This window comes from Lontra canadensis, unplaced genomic scaffold, assembly GCF_010015895.1.
Source record: "Lontra canadensis isolate GAN:19392208 unplaced genomic scaffold, GSC_riverotter_1.0 scaffold11, whole genome shotgun sequence".
Classification (NCBI taxonomy): domain Eukaryota; kingdom Metazoa; phylum Chordata; class Mammalia; order Carnivora; family Mustelidae; genus Lontra; species Lontra canadensis.
Window position 1 is genome coordinate 5937176 of NW_022631005.1, and position 19113 is coordinate 5956288.

The 19113-nt window shown below is 37.3% G+C and overlaps 1 long non-coding RNA gene across 1 annotated transcript in view; it reads left to right on the forward strand.

The window, feature by feature from the left end:
- Positions 1-4171, forward strand: part of LOC116866838 — a 48102-nt gene extending 43931 nt beyond the window's left edge. Inside the window, exon 3 of the long non-coding RNA XR_004382482.1 lies at positions 4041-4171. This is a non-coding gene — a long non-coding RNA (uncharacterized LOC116866838). The remainder of the gene's footprint in view (positions 1-4040) is intronic.
- Positions 4172-19113: the final 14942 nt, after the last annotated feature.

A 19113-nucleotide genomic window follows, 5' to 3' on the forward strand; every position in this document is an offset into this window, starting at 1 on the left:
ATGTCTCCAGCTTTGCCTTTATCTTTTCAAGATTGCTTTGGCTCTTCAGGGTCTTTTGTGGTTCTATACAAATTTTAGAATTGTTTGTTCTAGATCTGTGAAAAATGCTATTGGTATTTTGAGAGACAAAATTTAGGTTCTTTGGGTGGTATACATATTTTAAAAATATTTATTCTTCCAATCCATGAGCATGGAAGGTCTTTCCATTTCTTTGTGTTGTCTTTAATCTCTTTCCTGGTATTTTATAGTTTTCAGAGTATAGGTCTTTCACCTCTTTGGTTAAATTTATTGTATCTTATTGGTTTTGGTGCAGTTGTAAATGGGACTGATTCCTTAATTTTTCTGTGTGCTGTTTCATTGTTGGTGTATAGAAATGCAACAGATTTCTGCATGTTGATTTTGTATCCTGCAACTTTACTAAATTTGCTTGTGAGTTCTAGCAGTTTTCTGGGGGAGTTTTGTTTTGGATTTCTATGTAGAGTGTCATGTCATTTGTGAATAGTGAAAATTTTACTTCTTCCTTTCCAATTAGGATGCCTTTTATTTCCTTTTGTTGTCTGATTGCTGCGGCTAGGACTTCCAGTACCGTGTTGAATAAAAATGGTGAGAGTGGACATCTGTCTTATTCCTGACTTCAGGGGAAAAGCTCTCAGTTTCTCCTGATTGAGGATGATCAGGAGAAACTGAGAGCTTTTCCCCTGAAGTCAGGAATAAGACAGATGTGGGTTTTTTTTTTTTTTAAAGGTTTTATTTATTTATTTGACAGACAGAGATCACAAGTAGGCAGAGAGAGAGGGGGATGCACGCTCCCTGGCGAGCAGAGAGCCTGATGCGGGCTCGATCCCAGGACCCTGGGATCATAACCTGAGCCGAAGGCAGAGGTCTTAATTCACGGAGCCACCCAGGCGCCCCTTGTATATGACCTTCATTACATTGAGGTAACTTCCCTCTAAACCTACTTTGTTGAGAATTTTTATCATTGAATGGATGTTGTATTTTGTTCAGTGTTTTTTCTGCATCTATTGAAATGATCATATGGTTATCCTTTCTTTCATTAATGTAATGTATCTTGTTGATTGATTTGTGAATATTGAAACAACCTTGCAACCCAGGAATAAATCCCATTTGATTATGGTGAATGATATTTTTAATGTATTGTTGGATATGGTTTGCTACTATTTTATTAGGAATTTTTGATATCTGTTTTCATCAGGGATATTGGTCATTAGTTCTGTTTTCTAGTGGTGTCTTTATCTGGTTTTGGTATCAGGGTAATGCTGGCCTCATAGAATTAGTTGGAAATTTTCCTTTCTTTTTTATTTTTTGGGAAAGTTTGAGAAGAATAGGTATCAATTCTTCTTTAAATGTTCTGTAGAATTTGCCTGTGGAGCCATCTGATCCTGGAGTTTAGTTTGTTAGGAGATTTTTGATTACTGATTCAATTCCTTTGCTGGTTATTGGTCTGTTCAAGTTTTGTATTTCTTCCTGTTTCAGTTTTGGTAACTTATACATTTCTTCTAGGTTGTCTAATTTGTTGACATATAGTTTTTCATAATATTCTTGCAATTAATTGCTTATATTTCTGTGATGTTGGTTGGATTATTATTCTCTTATTTGTGACTATTTGGATCACATCTCCTTTCTTTTTGGTAAGTCTGGCTAGAGGTTTATCAACTTTACTAATTTTTTCAAAGACAGCTCCTGGTTTCATTGATCTGTTCTATTGTTTTTGTTTGTTTGTTTGTTTTAGTTTCTGTATCATTTATTTCTGCTCTAATCTTTATTATTTCCTTCCTTCTCCTGACTGTAGGTTTTACTTACCGTTCTTTTTCTAGCTCCTTTAAGTGTAAGATTAGGTTGTATATTTGAGATTTTTCTTGTTTCTTGAGTTAGGCCTGTATTGCTCTATCCTTCCCTCTTAGGATGGCTTTTGCTGCATCCTAAAGGTTTTGGACTGTTGTGTTTCATCTTCATTCATTTCCATGTTTGTTTTTTTTTATTTCTTCTGTGATTTCCCAGTTGACTCATTCATTGTTTAGTAGCATATTGTTTAACCCCCATGTACTTGTGGGTTTTCCAGGTTTTTTCTTGTGGTTAACTTTGAATTTCTTAGCATTGTGGTCAGAAAAGGTGCATGGTATGACTTCAATCCTTTTTTACTTGCTGAGGCCTGTTTTGTGTTCTAATATGTGATTTATTCTGGAGAATGTTCAATATGAAAAGAATGTGTATTCTACTGTATTAGAATGAAATGTTCTGAATATATCTGTTAAATCCATCTGGTCCAGTGTGTCACTCAAGACCACTGTTACCTTATTTATCTTCTCTTTAGGTGATTTGTCCATTGATGTTAATGTCACCTATGATTATCATGTTAGTATCAGATAGTTCTTTTATGTTTGTTATTAATTGTTTTATGTATTTGGGTACTCCTCTATTGCATGTTTCGGTACATAATAATAGAGCTGTTCTTTTTTTGTAGCATTAATTAGTTCATATTCTTGTTCTATAATCGCTGCCCATTTCACAAAGAAATGTTGGATCAAACTCTTGATGAGAAGTTATGTACGTTTTGTCACATCCGTGCTTTTAGTAGTGCTTTGGAAAGGAAATTTATTATTTATTTATTTATCATGTATTTTTAGCTGGATTCTAGAGTATAAATGAGGGGCAATGAGAAATGAAGACAAAGTGATGAGAGTAAATTATGATGGACCCTTCAGTGACATGCTAATGAAAGTAGATTTTATTTGTAAGACATGGGGAATAATTGAAGGATTAAGAGAAACATTGAGAGCAAAGATGAAACAGTAGAGGTCTGTTAGCTTTATATAGCCTTCATGTTATGCCTGGATAGTGTTTTAAAACATAACGTCCAGCAAGAGTGATGCTGGGTTGAATACAAGGTAGTTTTGTTTTATTTTTTAAGATTTTATTTATTTATTTGATATATAGAGAGAGGTCACAAGTAGGCAGAGAGGCAGGCAGAGAGAGAGAGGGGGAAGCAGGCTCCCCTCTGAGCAGGGAGCCCAATGTGGGGCTCCATCCCAGGACACTGAGATCATGAGCTGAGCCGAAGGCAGAGACTCAACCCACTGAGCCACCCAGGGACCCCACAAGGTGTTTTGTACCTATTGTGTCATACCTGGTACACTACCCACATTTATGTTTATTGCACAGCTCCTATAGACATTAGTGTTTGCAATTCTTGATCTAGAAGTATGTCCTCAAACTCTGTATAGAAACACTGTATCTTTACCTTATAGAAATATTACCTGGTCTGACCAACCTGTAAGTTTATATAAAGTCTCATTAACATTAATGCTAAATAATTATGGTTCTTCCAAATGAAGGGCTGATGGAGGGAGGCAAGTGGGGTCTGGCCTACATGGGTGATGGGTATTAAGAAGGGCACTTGTTATGATGAGCGCTGGGTGTTTTATGTAAGTGATGAATCACTGATTTCTACTCCTGAAACCAGTGTTGCACTGTACGTTAACTAACTAGAATTTAAATAAAAATTTGACAAGAAAAAAAATAATTAAGGCTCTTCTATATGCATGACTCCCCATCTTCAGCACTACTTATTTCTGAAAAAATCTCCACGATGTCTCATATGTCCAAGAAGAAAAAAAAAAAGAAAGCCCACTCATTTCTTTAACCATCCTGCCAGCAAGTCACTTGAGGTAGGGATTGCGTTGTAACCACTGCAGTTGAAGCCTTTCTGGGAAAGCAGCTTTTGGGCTCTCTACTGGCCTCAAGGGTGTCTACCACTGCTTGGCCACTGCTCTGCAGGCCTCACCAGATGTGGCCACTCTCATTTAGACCAATGATGGAGTGGCTTCTTTTTCCATATTAATTTCAAATTTTTATTTAGATGCCCGAGCCTATAATCTCAGAGCTTTACTGGAAAATACCAGCGTTAGCTCTGAATGTAATTTTTCATCCATATGCATTACAAGACCTATCCTTAAGACTGTCTGGCAGCGTGACACCAAGGCACCATATTATTTATCATTTTTTTCTCTGATTTTCCCTAGGTTCTTCCAATCCCCAGCTCCCACATACTTCATATTTCCTTCTTCTCGTGAAAAAATACAAAAGCTCTAATGCATTTCAACTTGTCCAAATGGGCCCTCAGTGTGGAAGATGACTTTAGTTTCTCAAACAGGTAAGGGAAATCACTTTTGAAGTAGCAAGACACTGTACTAGATTAATATGACTTAGGGTAAATAACAAACTGCATTTATTTTCATGTTTTTATAGTTTGAACGTGTACCCATAATCACATCAATTTAAATATATCCACAAGCACAATCTTTGTGAACCTCTGTTTTAGAGATTCTACTATTCCTCACTCCTCTAGTAAGTTCTACCTAAACACTGCTTTCCTGCTAGCTTTGGTTTACTGATACCACAATGGTCAAGCTAACCTCTACTCCACTCTTTGTACCTCTACTATGTGAGAGTTAAAGAACCCTTGACAGTCTTGCCTTCCATCTTCTCCAAACATGTCAAAACTCAATTCAGTACTTCTGTATGTGAATCTTTTCTTGCTTAATTATGTCTTGTTTTAATCACTGCCATTATATTGGTTCATCACTTTCTGAAAGGTTTTTTTTTTATGGAGAACTGTTTTCTTGAAAGATTTTAAAAAGTATTCCTTTGGAGGGGTAGGGAAAGAAATTCGTGGTCAACTAAATTTGGGTAGTTCTGCTCACTCTATCCATATTTTTCAGTGCACTTGAGTGTATTAAATGTTCTAAGAAGTTTTCCAGTAAAGAAACTAATTTTGTATCCGGTGTTATTCATAAATGCTCCAATACTCATGTTACATTGGTTACATATTGCAGTTTTGTTAAAGTGCAAATTTCTTAATAAATAAATCTCCTCAATTTCTGTCATAACTCTCCTAAGTACCTGAGTCAACACTGTGTATAATTTAGTTAAACTCACATATTATAAACTAGACACCATGTTAGGTCCTAAAGTTCAAAGATGGATAATTTTTGTAAAGATTTATGGAATAACAAGTAGCTTTCAGTGAATAGTATTTTGCTGATATTTAGCATTTATTTTATTGTGGTAGACTTGGAGTTTAATTTTCAGTTCTAACTGCAACAGTTTACTCTTTATTTCTCTGTCCCCATTTAAGGATCTGTTAATCTTTTTCTCCCATTGTTACGTATGAAAAGACTTTTAAAGATTTGAAAACCAAGGTGCAATTATCAAATGTTACATAGGGATTTATAATTTTGAATAAGTAAAGTAAGTTTACTTATTCTTTGGAATCTAATATTAAGTTAGAAATAGAAAATTTCTAACAAGAGGAATCAAGGGATGGTGAAATAGTCAAACAAGGATTTAAAATAACATTCCTGAAACTCTGACTTCCTCAAAGCAGGAAGCAATAAGAGCTATAGGTAATGGCAGGAAGAGGTGAATGAAATATTTTTTTTCATTGCTGGTAAGCTTGTCGGGGTGCTCTTGTGGTTATTGAAGGAGTTTGGGCTCAGTGGATGGTGCACATCAGTGCTAATTCCTTTCTTTGTTTCTTTTCTTTTTCTTTTTTTTTTTTCCCTAGATAGAGAAAGGAGGGGGGGGGCAGTGGGAGAGAATCTTTCTTTTTCTTTTTCTTTTTCTCTTCTTTTCTAGAGAGAGAGGGTCGCGGTGGGCAGTGGGAGAGAATCTTCCAAACAGACTCCCTGCTGAGTGCAGAGCCCAATTGCTGGGCTCAATCCTGCAACCCATGATATCATGACCTAAGCCAAAACCAAGAGTTAGATGCTCAACCGACTGAGTCACCCAGGTGCCCTACCAGTGCTAATTTCTAATATTCAGAAGATTAATAGCTTCTGGACTTTAGAGGTAGACAGTTAGATTTCAAAAGGACCCCTTATTACTTAGGAATTTTTAGTAGTGTTTGGAGTGTTTAACCTATTTGGAGCTAAAAGAATTATGGCCGCAAAATAAATAGTTCTTGGTTGTTTTCTAATTCAGTGAACACCTGTTGGCTCTCAGTTTGATGTCACCAATGTGTTAGGCTCCGTAGAGGTGTTGGTCGTCATGGTGGTTTTAAAGTTAAACAATATATTCTGAAGAGAATATAATCTTTTGGGAGAGATGGGAAGCTTCATGATATATGGAAAGCTTAAAATATATGACATGATAAAGTATGTAAAAATTTTAGCACGGGGCACCTGGGTGGCTCAGTGGGTTAAGCCTCTGCCTTCGGCTCAGGTCATGATCTCGGGGTCCTGGCATCAAACCCCGCATCAGGCTTTCTGCTCAACAGGGAGCTTGCGTCTCCTCCCCCGCCGCCTGACTCTCTGCCTACTTGTGATCTCTCTCTCTCTCTCTGTCAAATAAATAAATAGAATCTTTATTAAAAAAAATTTAGCATTGTGTGATTGAGGAAAACACAACAAAATGTTCAAAAATATCTTGAGGAGTGAACTGGGTTTGCTCTAATTCATTTAAGGGGATGATGAGCTCCTAGATAAAATGTTAAGACACCAAAAAAAAAAACAAAAACAAAATAAGTAATAGTTTGAGAAAGTGAAGGAAAACAAATATTAAGGTTAACATCTTGGCAAGTGAATGCACATGTTATGTCAAAGAGAAAAAGTTGAAGAAGAAACTACTTCTGGAGTCAGATGAGGGTCTTGTCATAAAATATGAACTCTAACCTTTTCATGAAGCAGAACCTTCCCACATTCTACAAAATGACAGCAGTCTTTGACATTAGCTTTAGGGAAAAATTTTGTGGTCTCCATGGCAAATCACAAGATATGTTAAGATTCTTACAACTCACCACCTTCTACATGCTTCTACTAATACACCAAGAAGAAAATGATACTACTGAGAAAAATATGTAGAATGTATTTTTTATAAATTTTAGTTCAAACAGAAATGGAACAGTTTGGGTTTACAGACAGAATTGAAAAAAAAATGTCTTCCTGCTTTTGAAAGTCAGGAGTTTGGAGTAAAAAGATAAATAAGGGAAATGAAACACTGACTTCACAAATAATGTTGAAGAACATAAATTTTTTGATACCATTCTTTGTGATGAAAAACACGTGGTTCCATCAAGAGGAGGAAACATCTCATTGCAGCATGCGAGGCTGTCAAGATGATCTCGGATTGGAGAAGAAAATTTCAACTAAAATTTGAGAGCATTTTGGCATAAGAAGAGCAAAAGGAGGAAAGGTGCCAAATGTCTCTTGGGAGAAACTATTATCAGAGGGTCATATATCTATGCTCCAATTCCCAAAATAGAATCACTTACCAAAATAAGAAAAATATTTTAGAAGAATGCTATCACCTGGCTGTCCTCAAGGACTGGCCTGCTTGGAACTCTTGCTTGCTTTCTACTACGGTTTTAGTCCCTCTGCTTATGGATGCTAACATGGGCCTCTCGTGCCCTTTTTGGAGTCTCACTTAGACTTTTGCCCTTGTCCTCTGGAACCATGATGAAGTTAGTTTCATTTCTTTGTCCTAGATCTGCCTTGTTCCAGCATCTTCCTTTCTCAAACAGTTTAAGTTTAGGCAAGTCCATGCCAGATTGTTCTTATACTTCTGAACCAAACATATTACATAGATATGTATTCTAATATCAGAGAGGTTCTAAACTACAAAGACCATACTTGTGATTTTGTGTCCTTGGTTGAGAATGTGGGTATGATTAATTTAAAACTGAGACCACTGGATATTTCTGTCTTTAAGGATAGTCCCTAATAATCTGCCAGTGGCTCATTACTGGGAACAGTGTAAAGAAGGTGTTTTCTGGCCTTTCCTAGGCAGTAAGGGGAGTCCTTTGATCTGTGAAGGAAAGAGTACGGGAGCTGGTGGGGATGGTAGAGGAGGAATAGGGGAGGAGAGAAGGAAGAGGAGGGATGGTTGTCTCCCTTTCTTTTCCCCACTTTCCATCCTAAAGTGACCACATGCCCAATATTTAGATCTGCCCTTTGTCCACTACTACCCATCCAGGCTTTCCTCTGGTCTGCCACTTAATCTCATTTCCACTCCAAATTGAAGTTTTCAAAAGAAACTATTAGTTTGCTGAGATCAGATGTGTGTGTGTGTGTGTGTGTGTGTGTGTATGTGTATGTGCGTGTGTGTTTTTATAAAAATGGCAAATTGGGAAAGATCTGTTAAATATTCTGTATATTCATAAAGATATTTGTGGCACTGTATTTTAACCTAGATACAAGAACAAAGCTAAATTGTGTATTTGTGTTAAAATTGTTTCTTAAAACAAAAGATATGTAGGAATAGTGAAGTAAAATAATATTTCATTAATATTTTAAATAATTTTAAAAATCAGAGTTTACCAAAAGGCCCAGTATAATAAAATGGGAAGTACTTTTGCCTTCTCATATTTCTCCAGTTAAAAGTAATTTGCAGATACTGAGAAAACAAAAGCTTTTAAAGATTAAATTCATATCTTATCTATAAGAAATGGGTATGAAAGATGCCATGAAATTATGTGTGTGTATGTTTTTTATAATGTCTTGGTTTAGATTATGCTCAAGGCAATATTTCTGTTTATTCAGTCTAATATTTGGTTTTGATATTTACTCTTCACTTCCTGAGACAGAGCAGTGTGGATGAATCTGTTGATTGTTACATGTGAAATAATTTTCTTTCGGAGCTAAGAGTTGTGATTTCTAGAAATCAAAGGTCTTAAATCTAAGTATTAACTTCAAAAGGGCGCAGGAAAAGGGCTAGTCTTTAAGCCCAAGATTTATGTACAAAATATTACTAAATCAAATGCATCCATGAGCTCATAGATCATTCAAAAAAGGTAAGTGAAACCTGATTGTCCAATCAAGCAAGACCATGTTATCAGAGATATGGCAAAATAACACATTTGTTAGTTGTGTTGTGATGCCATAATCACAGCCTAGAGATAAAAGAAAGTTTAAGATATTGCTTCTCAAACTTTAAGGGCATATCGATCTGCTGGGGATCTTACTGAAATGCAAATTCTGCTTTAGCAGTATTCAGTGGGCCTTCTTCAATTCTGCATTTCTAAAAGCTTTCAGGAAATGCCTGTGCTCTTGATCTTTGGATCACACCTCATAATGTGGATGAGAAGTCAGGGTAAGTTTCATGATTCTACTTCGTTTTTCTCCAACAGTGGGCCAACCTGCTCATGTGCACAAGTCAGAGTGAATTATGGTACTAAAAGGATAAGGTGAGGCAGTTTCTGTAACACTTCACTGTAGGTAAGTCAACTAGAAAGGAGTTATATGTTCTTTCACATATTAGCTTGCTAAGATCACTCCTGGGCCACAACAGAAATGGTAGGATTATTGGTAACATATGTACTCCATGAGATTTTCTTTAGCTTTATGTGGTTTTGTTGATAGTTAAAGGTAGGAAAGTTGGGATTTTCTACTGAACTCTGTATTTAGCACTAATACGTCACTTAATAATTTGAAAAGAAAGAAAAGTATTACCTGGCTTGAAAAAAATAAAACACATAGGTTATACATAAATGATTCGACAGCATTGTAATTAAATGAATGCTTCCATTTCTTTTGGTAATTGCATAGTTTATCATTTCTTACAAATCATTGTGTGACTTCCTCAATGGCAAAGACTGTTCCTTGTATGCTGTGTGTTCTGGAGGGTGCGGGGCAGTTCTGGGTGCCCCTGAGCCTTCATCACATGCAGCTTTTTCTGCTCCTCACTCTGTATTCTCCTGTTTTGTTTTGCAAACAAGATGCCTGAGTAGAAAGACTGTCATGCCCTGAAAGCTATAGTTCAGGGTGCACATGTGGTTCCGGTTTTCATTTCCTGAGGATCATTTGTTTTGAGGTGACTCTCATTCTGTTTACTTTTACAGAGAGCCTTGTCTAGCAATTGAAAAGAATCTTGACAAGAGCTGTTGTGTGATTCTCTGGGAACAAATTACGTCACTTTTCAGATTGTCAACATCTGCCAAATTATTGTTAAAATTTGGGGATGAGTTGATTATACTCTTCTGTCTTGTGTATGTTTGAAAATCTGCATAAGCAAAATCTGAAAGAAATAGGAATGCAGACAAGGGAAAATAATCTTTTCAAGGTCAAAGTTGTGTAAGAATAGAGAACCTAAAATGAACACAAAGACATGCATATATGTATGTCTTTAGAACTGTAAATTCAAAGTTTTACCAAAAGATTTGGTAGAACTGTAAATTCAAAATTTTACCGGGGCATTGGGTGGCTCAGTGGGTTAAAGCCTCTGCCTTTGGCTCAGGTCATGATCCCAGGACCCTGGGATTGAGCCCCACATCGGGCTCTTTGCTCGGTGGGGAGCCTGCTTTCTCCTCTCTCTGCCTGCCTCTCTGCCTACTTGTGATCTCTGTCTGTCAAATAAATAAATAAATAAATCTTTAAAAAAAAAGTTTTTTACCAAAAGATTTGTTTGAGTAATTATTCCTAGAGACTAAAAAGGGTCAAGTTTTTAGAAGCTTATTACTATCTTGATCTACTCAACGAGGTTACAAAGGATCCAAGGTAAGAGGATATTTTAAAATGTTACAGTTGGGGGGTGTGTAGGTGGCGCAGTAGGTTGAGCCTCGGACTCTTGGTTTTTGACTTAGGTCCTGATCTCAGGCTTGTAAGATCAAGCCCCACATGGGTCTCCACACTGAATGGGGGAGTCAGCTAAAGTTTCTCTCTCCTCTCCTTCTGCCCTTACCATTACCACCTCCAACCCTTGCCCCAATCTCTTCTACTATCTCTCTGAAATAAGTAAATAAATCTTAAAAAAAAAAAAAAAAAAAAAAAAAAGGCTACAGTGCCTAATGAAAGTTCCCTGCTGATGATTAGGATAGAGAATAAGGCTTCAAGTTTGGTGGTTACATGGGTCTCTTGGTTGTCTCATCAGTGCTCATGTACTGAACTTGATTTGTCATGTCAAATATTAGTTATTGAGAAAGACTACATGAGAGCCTGGACTGATCTGTATAAAACCAATACTACGGTTAGTGAAACAACTTGAAGGAAATCAGATCGGGCATTCATGCATTTGTTTGAGTAACAAACATTAACTACAGGCATATTTTGTATAAGACATTATTGTAATAACTACAGGAGAAACAATTTATACTAGTTGTTTTTTCCTCCAGTGTCTTGCACTTTAGTTGAGAAGATTTGATTTATGTATTTGACTGTAACACAGAGAGTCTGTAGTAAGTTCTACTGGAAACACAAGTGAAGGTCTAATCAAGTTAGCAGGTAGTCAAAATTACTTTTGCCTAGGAAGGAATCCCTGTAGTTGATGAGTTAATAAGAGTCTTCATGTTAAAAAAAAAACTCTGGATAGGTCAGTGTGAAAAGGTTGTTTTCTGACTTGAAAATATCGTAGCCCTTTAGGCTTTACTTACTTAGATAGACATTAATAAGCATAAGGTCGAAACTGTGATTTAATATTTTAGTACCAGGTTATTTTTTTTTTAAGATTTTATTTATTTATTTGACAGAGATCACAAGTAGGCAGAGAGACAGGCAGAGAGAGACAGGGAAGCAGGCTCCCCACTGAGCAAAGAGCCCGATGCAGGGCTTGATCCCAGGACCCTGGGCTGGATCCCAGAACCCTGGGATCATAACCTGAACTGAAGACAAAGGCTCTAACCCACTGAGCCACCCAGGCTCCCTGTTACCAGGTTAGGTTATAACCTGTTGAATATACAAATAAAGTTATGACCAGATTGTAGTATGATACAGATTTTGTAACAATTCAGGTGTATATTCATGTACATCTATATATGTGTATCCAGATTTGGAAAATTTTGGGCAAGATGTACACCAAACTTTAAGAGTCATTAATTCTAGGGGATAGAGCTGGATGGGTGGAATAGGGAGAAAATTTTACTACTTAGGTGAACTTTGGGAGATTTTTACTTTTTTTTTCTCTTTGGTATTTTTCAAATTAAGAAGTTATCATTTCAGTTCTAATATAGAATCTTTAAAAAGGATCGAATCCTGTCTGTCTTTAGGTAAAATAATAAAATCATGTGTTGCCCATACCACAGGAGAGGAGAGCTGGGCCTTTTTTTATTTTTGGTTTTAGATTTTCCTTTTATGTAAACAAAGCCGCTGTGGTATGATTGCGTATTGTGGCTTATATCACAATATTAGGAGGAAAATATACCACAATTGAAACTGTGGTTGTGTGAGACTAGAAAGGTTATGGGCGACCTGTAATGGACGACCTGTTTTCTTTTCCTTATATTCCAAATTTTCTATAATATTTTTTGATGTTTGGATTGATATTAATTAGTTCAAAGAATAAAATAAAAAGTTACCTAAAATGCATTAGCTTATATAATGACATGCATGTACATTTTAATACCATTAAAGGATTAAATTTCAATGCATTTTGAAACTGTCACAAGAATAAGATTACAACTAGATATGTCTTCTTTCTAAAGTATAAATCAGTGAGATAACATCACTTATAAATTATACCATATGTGAGTCATTAACAAATTAATGATGGCCAGCTTCAAGGATACTCTTGCTTTTGTAATACATGTTGCATTCACATTAAAACCATAACACACAAAGGAGGATATTTCACAAACATCTGCTCAAAGTGTCAGGATGTTTGGTTATTTTTTTCCCTAAAAGTCAATAGTCTAAGTAGGGTTGTAACATTTCAGATATCAAGATGTTTACAGGGAAGTGTTCATCATGCATTTCCCCTCTTAGCTACATGGCAGCACCACATAGTGAAAAGGCCCCGGATGCTGGTTTTAGACCCAGGTCCACCACATGCAAACCAAGGGGAGTGTTGTTGTTGGGTGTCACTTAAGCTCTCTCGCTATTAGTCTCTTTGTTCGTTTAAAAAAAAAAAAGGAAGGAAGGAAGGAAGGAAGGAAGGAAGAAAAAGGAAAGAAGAGAAAAAAAACGATTCCTTTCTTCCCCTGGTGGATAGATTTCTGCTATATTTTGTCTAAGAAACCCCATGCCTTCAATCAAGTGGGTGAGGTTCTTAGAGTGAGGAGATGGCTGGCTGTCAGCAGGCCTGGTTTCATGGGCACGTGACCAGTGAAGTCGTACAGAGCTCCACATTCAGCAGGGTCTCCCACTTGATTTCAGGTTCTGTTGTCACCATTCTAAAATTCTTAGTTATTTTATCTTGATTTTGTGATTTATAAGTGAAGTTGGCTATGACACTGGAGAAGGACTGGGGTCTCCTAACTGACTCCCTGCCACCCCAAGGTGGATCTTAGCTGCTGGTTCCTTTCCCCCCTGGACTCTGACTGGTCTCCCAGGTCCTCTTCCTTCTGCAGGGTTCTGGGGACAGGTGAGGAGAGGCTCTTGCCCATTCCATAGGTGAGAAGAGCTGGGCTTGGTGCATTGCATACAGGGGGATGAGCCTATTATCCACTCCCTATCCAAGTAGCTAGTACAACCCATCTCTTTTGGGCTGGGGTGCTGAGCTTGTAAGAGTGAACGTGCCTGGTTCAGTACTCCTGTCTGCAACTGAGGCACCATGTCTGTGTTGGGTGGCTGGTAGAAGATATACCTGGCAGCTGATGAGCTGTCCACATGTAGGTGTGTGCATGTTCCCTGTGATGGGTGAGGCCCTGGCTCTAGCCAGATGTTTCCTCAGCCCAGGGGAGCTAACATTGAATAGCAAGTAAGCAAAAAAGAAGGATGAAGAAGGACAGAAGGGAGGGAGGGAAGAAAGAAAGAAGGAAGGAAGGAAGGAAGGAAAAAAAGAAAGGAGGAGAGAAGAAGGAAGGAAGGAAAGAAAGGAGGAGAGAAGAAGGAAGGAAGGAAGGAAAGATAGGAAAGAAGGAAGGAAGGAAGGGGGGAGGGAGAGAGGGAAGAAAGTAGGGAGGGAGTAAGGGGGAGGGAGGGAGGCAGGAAAAAATAGGGGAAAAAAGAAAAACAAAAACCCAGAGAGATCAACCATGAGTGAAAAGTAAAGTCTTCTCTTTTAGTGTCTATGATGACATTTTGTACCTGCTTTTTGAACCACGGACCCCACATTTTCATTTTGTGCTGGGCCCTGCAAATTATTTAGTCTGTTCTGTGTGTAAGAGGTTGCTGAAAAGATTGGATGAGGTAAGATACAGTGGGCACCTCACAAAGGGTCTGGTACATAGTAGGTCTTCACTAAGTAGAAGACTTAGGAAGTAAACTATCTTCAAAATATAAAAAGATTAGGAAAGAAATTCTGGAAGGGACAAATAATCCACTAGTGAGGAATCCTTCCATTTTACTTTTCCTCCTTTTTCTCTATCTTCAGTATGGGTGGCTATTTCTAGAGTATGGCTTGCTCCTTTGATAATAGAGATTTTGTTTTGAGAACTCATTCCACAAGTTTTTGATATCATTATTGGGAAAATGGTTTGCAATGCAAGAGGCCGTTTCTAGAGCCATGTGAGGTGGGATGATCAGCTAAACACATTATGTGTGGTGCCCCTCCATCCAGTCACTGGAGCAGTACTTTGATATGGGTTAAAAGGTAGCCTGGGGGATGTTAGGACAGGAAGCCCTTATAGAACTTTTACCTCAGCCCTTCTCTCCCAGGCTGACTTGTTCTTGTTCTCTATATGTGTGTTTAACTTCAAGATGGAGCGTGGCAAGAGCAGCAGGCACCTGTTAAAGGTTGTAGACTCAGCCGGAGAAAAAAATCATCATAGCCTCTGGGACAGGAAAATGCCCTGTTTGTTTTTGTGTCTTAAAAGTTTATTGAAAAGGAGTTTATACAGCTCACTGAGAACCATTTTCCAGAGAATTAAGTCTCTGTTTTCTCTTATCTCATTTTTACCTTTGCCACTAACCCATGAGCAATAAAACTCCAGAACCTTTTAAAGTCTTATGGCCAATAAAATAATTCAAGAATGTAATATGTTTGGTCTGGGGAAATCTATTTTTATCCATTACATGGTACATGGAGTGCCCTGTACTTTCTTCCAAGTAACTTTTGGAGGATATCTGGTAAAATAATTCAGTATGACTAGCAGTTATTTTCTGGAGACTACTATTGTTTTGACATGGAGAGCATTGAAAACATATGGTCTTTCATGTCTTTTGCCTTGTGCTTTCCTGGAAAATGTTTATATTTGCTTGTGGTAAAATGCATTAAGTTTCATAATCCTGAACAACCTTCTGGTATGCAGATTCACTTTCAAGCCGTGCAACTGGGGAAACAGAAGTTTTTACAAAAAGATGAGATTTTCTTATGTAGCTGTGCATTTTGTACAACACAGGTGCCAAATTTTATTTTATTTTTTTCTAATGTTCAAATTCCAAAGCAACTGCTAGGCTAGATTATCTTTAGGCTGCCTTCTTGATGGCTTGTATTCTTCCAGAATCAGTGTAAGTTTGGCCAGAATTTGTCAGCCTGAAAGAGATGGCAAGGTCTGTACTCGTTTAACCTCAGAATGTGGTTTCTACACTGTTCATTGACCCTTGTGATGATGACGATAACTGTTTCCTGTGCATAGGGTGGAATGAGATGGCTTGATTGAAGGCTTTTTCTTGACATAGGATGACTATAAAAAGTACATTTTCTTCATACGCTAAGATAAATCTACTGGGCATTATTGCTAATGCTGTTTCATTTATGTCCAGAATCAGTAATCAATCTTTCTTCTTAGCGTTTGCCATATTTAAGTCAAGGAAGGAAGAGGTGGTTTTGGCTGTCCTCACTAACAATGGAAATCCAAAGCAAAATTTGAAGACATCTAAATATGCATATTTAGAAAAGAGATGGTTTTCAGGTTTGCTGAAATTAAATCTTGATTAGAGATTGCACACTAGTTGTTTAAGATTTATATTTTGATTTATTTTGTTATATGCATTATTATAATGGACTATATGCCATCTTTTTAAGGTATATGCATACCTTTGCTTTCCTGACCTTTGTTTTCAGTTGATGGCAAGTCCGGTCTAAAACATTGGTTGGTACTGAATTTATAGTTGTGTCTCTTAGAGAAGTTCAGCATACCAAAGAAGAATTGGAAAAGACACTCTCTTGCCCCCAAATTTATGACAACACCAATTAAAATATCAGAGTAATTATAATGCCCAAAAGCTCATTTATAATCAGTGTGGTTTTCCAAAATATACAATTTTCCGGTACTTTGGGCCAATTTTCAAAGAAAAATTATTTAATCTTTATTTGAGGTATTAGTTAAAGGAAAAACAGCTTGACTCTAAGCACTTTGGAATTCATTCAAGACTCAGATTGTTAAAAGTGATTTCAATCTGTTCACCGTCTTGGGTTTTTCAGAGATTATCCACCTGTAATAAATTGAAAAACCAGAGAAGACTATTGTTAGAACATTTTCCAGTTGGCCCATTAAGTACTTTATGGAGATTTCTTGTCTGAAAAAGATAGGCATGACATGCACTGTTTGTTCTATTTGTTTTGAGAAGATAATAGCAAAAAAACTCCAATCATCGTAAAGGTGTACAGATATTCCCATATGGACAGCACGTGAATTTTCAAGATGAAGGTACTCTGAAAGGGATTTTGACTCTATGGAAGTTACTTGAGCATTGGGATGGGAGAATCAGGCCAATCCTTATTAGTATGATTAAACCATTCTTACACAGGCTCTACCTAGAATAGAAACAAGTCATCCAGAACCTGATTGAAGTAAGGTAATGAATATAATAAGCTACGGAAGCAAGAGAAGTCAGGGTGCTTCCAAATGGTTTAGTTTGATTAGTATTAAAATGAGAAGGCTTTGATTTTGAAGGGAGTATTTAAGAGCATCAGTATTTTCAGACACTAAAAATTCCAAGTACTGTGTGATGCAGGCAAAAGGCTGAGAATAACTCTGATTATCCAGTTTCGCTGTGAGCATTTTATTCAAGGAGCAAGCACTAGAACTTGTGAAATGTACATACCACAAAGTTGTCAGAAATAATATGACTGTCTTATAAATTCTTGATATTCCGAATATACTCACTATGATCTGTTTGGCACATGTTGTGATCTCTCAGGGGTCCTTCCCCATCTTGAGCTGATGAAATGTTTTGTGTTTTGAACCTATTTCTGTTTTAGTGTTAGATTCAGCGAGATTTCTGAGTCTGATGTTGAATGCTTTCAGTTTGGAGTTTTGCAGACTGGAAACACTTTTGTAGTAAAAGCCACAATGGAACAGAGTTTTGCCCTGTGAGTGTATATTCAAAAATCAGTCAAACTTTGATTTAGGTCAAATATTTAAAAATAAATTATTCAACTTTTAAGTTATAAAAATTATTATAAAGATGTTGAGAAATCCTTTTTTTTTCTTACTACAAATCACTTTTCAGTATATGAAGATGAACAGAATTCAGGCAGAGAAGAACAATTGATGTATCTTTTGAGGAAACACAGTTCTGATGATTTTATTTTATGTAGACCTGTCCCAGCTGATTCCAGATAATGTGTGAGGAGCCTAGAGACCAGGCTGCCCTCCCTCTAACAAGGTTTGGTCAAGAACTGTAACTGAGCCATTAAAACAGATTATATATCCTAATTTGAGGCATTTTTCAGTGTCATTTTGGAGAAACTTTGCACCACTGCCTCTTACTTGAATAAGGGAATTTGACGAACCCACCCAAGTCCAAGTAGATGCTGGCCTTTGGTGAGGAGCTAGTAGGAGCTTAAGGGTCTACTTGGACTGCATGTAGGGAGTAGCTAAAAGAGGTGTCTTTTTGTAATTCTCTTGGCCAGTTAGAAATTCCTCAAAAATGTATCTTGTTTCTAGGAAGTGATCTCAGCCTAACCTACTGAGAAGGCTTGGAAAATTGCTTTTATCCAGTGGCTCCATTTAATTTATTTTTTATTTTTATTTTTTCTAAAGTTTTTTGTTTTTTTTTTTTATTTGACAGATCACAAGTAGGCAGAGAGGCAGGCAGAGAGAGACAGGAGGAGGCAGGCTCCCCGCTGAGCAGAGAGCCCGATGCGGGACTCGATCCCAGGACCCTGAGATCACGACCTGAGCCGAAGGCAGAGGCTTTAACCACTGAGCCACCCAGGCGCCCCCAGTGGCTCCATTTTAATCAGTCATTCTGGAAACTCATACTGGGGGCAATTAGCAAAAATCAAGGTTTTCTGTGAAGCAGATGAAAAAAGCTCTTTTACTCATCCCAAACATACAATTTAGAGATGTGTTTAAAAAAAAAAAAAAAAATGGAAGAATAACACAATATATATTGGAGAATCCACTTCCAGAGGGTGTTGTAAATTGTCAGACCTGGAAGGTTCTCAAAACTAGAGGTCATTTAGTTAAACCCCTTCACCTCCTTTTCTTACCTTAAGTGAACTGAGCACTGGGCTGATTCAGTGACGTAATTGCCAAGGCTTAATATGTGATGAGCTGCAGAAGTCGGTAGCCCCATGGTATACTAAAACTTAAATTCCTGTTTCCCTGCCTAATGATCTAGAGAGTATTTCTCTCTTACAGCCCTATAAAAAGACATACCCATAACCAACCATTACTGTACGCCCTCGATACATGACATCTCCTGATTTCCTAAATTAACAACTTATGCAACTAAGTTTATGCAACTTACTACATTTTAACAGTCTCTTCAACTTTTAACAAAGTTTCTTCTCTTGCTAAATGACTAATTTGTACTCTGACTAAAGTATAGGTGAAGACTGCTCTTCGGTTGCTTTAACTTGCTTCTGTTGAAATGTTCATATTAATCCAAGAAACAAAGTCACTGCTGAATTGACCACTCCAAACTTGTAGACCACCTTTCACTAGAGCCTACTTTCATTGGCTTCTTTGGTTCTATTTCCAGCTCTAGGGTTAAATATCTTGGAGAAGAGAAGTTGGAAATGGTTTGTTTGTTCACGTATCAAGAGAGCCGTGTTGAGATAAAATGATGATACTTAGCTGGGCCTACTCAGTAGCCAACTTTCTCTTTTGTCTGAGTATTACTGACTTTTTTGGGAGGTTAGAAATGCAAAGGTTAAATTTACTGTTTAAGAGTGTATTGCATCTCTAATTAACCTAGGGTAAATTCTTTTGACAAAATCCTTTTAATTTCTGGCAGTACTACACACAATCCATCATCTCCTCTATCTGTTACCCATCCTCTCTATCGAGTAACGACATAACATGAAGTAGGTAGACACCACTGGAGATAAGTCTAC